The sequence below is a fragment of the Chinchilla lanigera genome, unplaced genomic scaffold, assembly GCF_000276665.1.
Source record: "Chinchilla lanigera isolate Chin_1 unplaced genomic scaffold, ChiLan1.0 scaffold00015, whole genome shotgun sequence".
Classification (NCBI taxonomy): Eukaryota; Metazoa; Chordata; class Mammalia; order Rodentia; family Chinchillidae; genus Chinchilla; species Chinchilla lanigera.
In genome coordinates this window covers 14406442-14412514 of record NW_004955416.1, presented here as the reverse complement: position 1 = coordinate 14412514, position 6073 = coordinate 14406442, and the positions used below count along the sequence as shown (strand labels likewise).

General features: G+C 45.3%; 1 pseudogene; it reads left to right on the top strand.

Moving 5' to 3' along the window:
• The window catches only part of LOC102012960, a 14475-nt pseudogene extending 9581 nt beyond the window's left edge, over positions 1–4894 (top strand).
• The last annotated feature ends 1179 nt before the right edge of the window (positions 4895–6073 follow it).

Sequence of the window (6073 nt, the reverse complement as noted above, 5' to 3'; positions counted from 1 at the left end):
ATGACGGTCTGGCCAGAGGGAGAAGGCAGACCATGCCCCAAGCCCTCTCATTCCTGTTGGACTAACTGGTAGCATGGGTCTGAGCTCTGGGGCCTCCTGAGTAGCTAATTTAAAGATAACAATACAGAATGTATTAACTATTGTTACTCACCTATTACCTTGTTTTGAAATTTGTTTTTACTTTTTTTTTCCTCTTAAAAAAAAAAGTATGCACCACTGTGCCTGGCTTAAAAGATACTGTTGAAAACACAGAAAGACCCCGTCAGACTCTGCACAGGAGGGGCAGGCAAAGCAGCTGAACGTGTGGTCCATGGTTATCCAGATCTGCTAGAGAGAGTCCCCAGCCCGCGCCAGGCCCTGGAAGCCCATTTTGGGATAGTTAGGGACCACCCTGCTGGCACAGTGGGTGACAGAAGACAAACCCCGTGAACCCAGGCCCTTTGTGGCATGGCGTGTTTCAACACACCCTTCATGAGCGCCAGAAAAAACACAGAGGCAGAATGTTCATGAGAAATTGGGAATTGCTGCCAGGGAAAAGAAACTAAGCCCTCTCCCTTCACTTGCCCTTTATCCACTTAAAATCACAAATTTCGAGGTCAGACAGCCGGGCAGCACATGATTAATTTCCCACTGGCTTTGGAGATAACACCTCCGATGTGTGGGGTTGTGATAACAGCGGCTGGGTTTCTTCCCAGGGACCCGAAGGCCACCACTGCTGAAAACACCAAGCCTCCCCTTGGGCCCACAGGAATCTGATGGACGACTAACCTGGGGGACTCGCTTCATGTTGTCTGTCTCTGTAGCCATTTCCACCCTTGGATCAGATTCTCAGCTCTGCATATAGACATGTTGATCTTTTAAGAAATACTTTGCCAGGTGTGGTGGTGTACACCTGGGTCATCCCAGCGTTAGGGGAGGCTGAGGCAGGAGGATTGCTATGAGGTCAAGCCCAGCCTGGACTACAAAGACAGACCATGTCTCTAAGCAGAGAAAAATGACAAAAAGAAATGTTTCGTCCAAGACTAAGTTTCAGGGTTAGCTTGGCCAATTGCCTGCTGGAACTGGTCTGTGTTTTCTTGCTCTCCCTCCTTTCTGCCCCTACCCTGTACTTCTTTAGAAGCTGCAGCAGCCCAAGTTCCAGAAGCCCTTGCGCCCTGTCACAGGGCCCAGCCCCACAAAGCCGGGCTGTTTGTGTAGAACCATGGCGCCAGCTAGAAGAAAATTCAAGAGCCTCCAGGACAAGTTGACCGTGACCACCCAGTGACCCAAGTCCGGCAAAGAAGAGACAAGTTTTGGAACTGTGCCCATGGCCATTGGCCACTGGGAGTTACAGCTTTCAGCCCATGGCAGCAGTTAATAAAAACTCACTGCTCTGTATTCTGAGATGGCCACTCCGTCGTTCCCTGGACCGATTGCTGGCTGCTCACAGCTTTGCCTGTGTGAGTGTGAGTGCTTGCAACGTTTCACTCAGTCTCGCTTCTGCTGTCTCTGGGTCAGGAGATCCTGGAGTATAGTATCTTTCGATCCCATCACTTCCCTCATTTTCGTGGACCTTCTGTTTTGGTATAGCAAATTACTCCCAGAAGTTAGCAACATAAAACAATGAACATTGCCGGGGATGTAGCTCAGCGGCATAGCACCTGCCTGGCAAATGTGAGGTCATGAGTTCGATTCCCGGTACAAAAACAAGACAAAACAATGAACGTTATTTCTTTTTTTATTTTGTCTTTTTGAGACAGGGTCTTGCTATGCAGTTCAGGCTGGCCTTGAGTTCAGTTTGTAGCCCAGGCTTGTCTTGAACTTGAAATGATCCTCCTGCCTCAGCCTCCCTAGTGCTGGAATTACAGATGTGTGCCACCACACCTGGTTTAAACATTATTTAAACTCCTATCAGGCAGAAATTTGTAGCCAGTGTAGCTGGATGGTTCTATCTGAGGGTCTGTCAATAAATTGTAGTCAAAGCTGGTATGGGGGTGTATGCCTGTAATCCCAGCTTTTTGGGAGGCTGAGGCAGTAGGACTGCAAATTTAAGCCCAGCATGGGCAATAGTGATTTAGGGAAACCCTGTTTCCAAATAAAAAATTAAAAAAGAGCTGGGAATGTGCAGAAATTCTGTTTTCAATTCTCTGTACCACAAACAAACAAACAAAAATCAACAACCAAAAAAACCCCCAAGCAAACAAAAACCTAGGATGATCAACATGCCTGATTTGCCCAGAACTTTCCCAGTCTTTGAATTGAAAGTCCATATTCCAGGAAGCTCATCAATGCCAGGTAACCCAGGAACATTGGTCACCAACACAAATACCATAGCCTTTAAAGTTGGGCACAGTTGTGGAGACCAATAACACTAGCATTCAGGAGGCTGAAGCAGGAGGATCTCTGTCAATTGGAGTCCAGCCTGGGCTACATAGTGAGTTCAAGGCCAGCCTGGGATAAATAGCATGAACCTGTCTAAAAAAAACCAAGGGAAAAAAAAGAGTCAAAGCCTTTAAAATGTGCTTGTGAGCTAGCCATGATGGCACATGCCTGTAGCGCCTACTTGGGAGACTGAGGCAGGAGGACAGAGAACCCACCTGGACAAAACAAAACAAAACAAAAACTCTGATACTGGAAATAGCATATCCTCCTTTCTTCCATATTCTTTCTGCTAGGATTAAGTCAGTATAAGCAGGAGGAACCTGGTCAGCATAGGAGGTAGCACACACCTCTATAATCCCAGTGACACAGGAAGCAGAAGCAGGATGACTGCAAACTTGAGGCCAGTATGGGGGCAACTTCCCAAAATTTGGTACAAAGGGCTAGGGATTGTAGATCAGTGGTAAAGCACTTTCCCAGCATGCACAAAACCCTCAGGTTCAACTGAGATACACAGTCACTGTCCTGAGTGTGTCCAAGCAACCCGTGGCCTGGCCCAAAGAAAATGGTTGCCAACGCCCAGGGAATCGGGCTTCCAGTTGGAGATAGACACCTGTGATCTTGGCGTACAGCAGGTTTTCTACGCTGATCCAGGCCAGCGTGCAATCCCAACACGCATGTGCCTACTGATGGTGCTCTAAGGACCTCACAGATTCCTGCTTTGGAACAAGAGACCCTCAGTAGACCAAAGCCATTGCTTTTGAAGTTGTTAAAGGGTGTTGGTGGGCAAAAAGATACTTACGCTATGAGAAAGGTCATCTTTTCTCTTGGCCAGTATATTATGACCAAATGATTATATGATAAAAACAACAACATACTACACATTGTTCAAATGATCTCTTTAGGAGATTTATTTGTAGTACCAAACTTTTTTTGTGAAAGAGCACAAGAAAATATATACAATAACCTGCAGAAACTTGATAGTCGTCAATCGGCGGGAGGCAGCACACTGGCACATCCGTGAGTGAGCGAGAACAGGTGTCACCTTGAAGTGAGAGTGAACAAAAAGAGAGAAGTCTTGGCCGGGCATGGTGGTACACACCTGTAATCCCAGCACTTGGGAGGCTGAGGCAGGAGGATTGCCCCAAGTTCAAGGCCAACCTGAATGACACACTGAAACCCTGTCTCAAAAAAGAAAAAAAAAAAGAAGAAGATTATAATCTCAGTGAAGAAGGACAAGAACTCTCAGATGAAAATGTCGAGGTGTATGGAATTACTGTGTCGCAGGCAGGGGAAAGTGACGCAGATTCATTTGAAGACGATGCTGAAATTTCCTTAGCCTACTACTGGACGTGGACTTCAGGCACTGAAATGAATGCCCCTGTTCCATCACATTGCAGCAGATGATGGGTCTGCATGAAGATTGGCTTGCTGGAGATGAAAGGGAAAGAAAAAGAGGAAATCCCCAGGAAAGCCAAAGTAGCAAGCTCATCACGGGCGGGCGGAGGAGGGCTTGGACGTGCTCAATGGCTCAAACACTGCAGCAAATGATTCCAGAGAGTCCTGTGTTGATGAAAATAATGATAAAGTCACACAAGCCTCCTGGTCACAAGACGTGAGGACTGTTCTCAGCCATCGGCTTCCAGGAGTGTTATTCGCAGCGGCCAAGAAGACCGAAAGAGCTGGGAAGGAAGAAACACGACGAAGAGGAAAGTGTGGAATCTAGTTCTCTCCTCACTGCTGTTGAACCTTGTGCCACCTGCCAAGGTTGACCTGAAGATGGTTGTACTGTTCGTGGCAAAGCAGGACGTTTTATGCCATGTTTCCCATGTGTAAAGAAGCTACAGAAAAGAAACAAGCCCTGCCCGGTATGCAGACAACCAACTCAATGGCTGTCCTCACTGAGCTCTACTGGCTGACATATCCAAAGTATATATTTTAAATTTCTAACCATATAAGCCTGAAAACTTAGACAATGCAGAGTTTCTGAGCATGTATCAAAGCAAGAGATAGAAGTAGGACATTTAAATGTAACTTCTTTAGTGTCTTTTGTATAAGGAGGAAAAGTATGTGGAAAGAGTTCATATTTAAAATGTGAATAACCTGTTGTGCTTTATTTATTTTTTTTTAATGTCAGAATCAAACTCAGGACCTTGCGCTTGCCAGGCAGGCGCTTGTGCCGCTGAGCTACATCCCTGGCCCCAAAACGTAGATGCTCTGAAAGACTGATCCTTCTACTTTCTCTCCTCTTGTAGAAGTTCTTATTTATATTTGGTGCTAAGCTATAGGTAAAAAAGTACCGCTTGTGTAATTAATAAGAACCTTCAGTGAAAATAACCAGAATTGGTAATAATAATTGAGGTTATAAATGACAATATATGTAATAAGCGCTATTCAACATTCAGCTCTGGAAATTGGGTCTCATTTTACACGCATGTGGATTACTAATGTAGTCTTGATTATCTAAAGTTTTAATTTTAGCATATGCATATATTTTGTTTGTTTTTTGTTTTTTTGAGACAGGGTCTTGCTCTATAGTTCAGGTTGGCCTTGAACTCACTATGAAGCCCAGGCTGGCCTTGAACTTGGGGTGATTCTCCTGCTTCAGCTTCCAAGTGCGGGGATTACAAGTATGAGCCACCATGCCCAGTTTGGGAGGTTTATAGTTTTGAGAAACCAGAGTGAGAAAGAAATAATTGAGGTGAAAAGAACGTATCAGGAGACTGGGTATGATGGCACATGCTTGAAATTCTAGCACTAAGGAGGCTGAAGCAGGAAGAGTGCCACTAGTTCAAGGCCAGCCTGGATTTTATTATTATTATTTATTATTATTATTATTATTGTTATTATTTTTGTCTTTTTGAGACAGGGTCTCACTATGCAGCTTGGGCTGGCCTTGAGCTCATTTTGTAGCCCAGGCTGGTCTCGAACTAGCAACAATCCTCCTGCCTCAGCCTCCCAAATGCTGGGATTACAGGCATGCACCACCACACCCAGCTCAGCCTCAATTTTAAAGTGAGACCCTGTCTCAAAACGAGAAAGAAAGCTGGGTGTGGTGGCACATGCCTGTAATCCCAGCACTCGGAGGCTGAGGCAAGAGAACTGTTGCAAGTTCGAGACCAGCCTGGGCTACAAAGTGAGCTCAAGGCCAGCCTGAACTGCATAGGGAGACCCTGTCTCAAAAAAACAAAAAAATAAAAAATAAAAATAAAAGAACTCTATTCAAGCCAGATATGGTAATGTACACCTGTGATCCCAGCACTTGGGAGGCTGAGGCAGGAGGATTGTCGTGAGTTCAGCTCAGCCTGGACTACATAGTGAGTTCAAAGCCAATCTGAACTACATAGTGAAACTCTTTATCAAAAATCAAAAACAAACAAGCAACTCTATTCAAAATACTTGAATGTCAGGGCTGCAGAAAAAGCTCAGCAGTAGTGTGGCTGACTCCAGGTTCAATCCCTAGGACCAAACATAAGTAAATAAAATCTGCTGGGTTGGTGGTGCACACCTGTAATCCCAGCATTTGGGAGGCTGAGGCAGGAGGATCATTGCAAGTTTGAGACCAGCCTGGGCTACAAACTGAGCTCAAGGCCAGCCTGAACTACATAGCGAGACCCTGTCTCAAAAAAGACACACACACATATAAAAAAGTAAATAAATAAAATCTATAATCTCACCAGCTTACCCTTGAGTCCAATGAAGGAAGCAGTGGGTA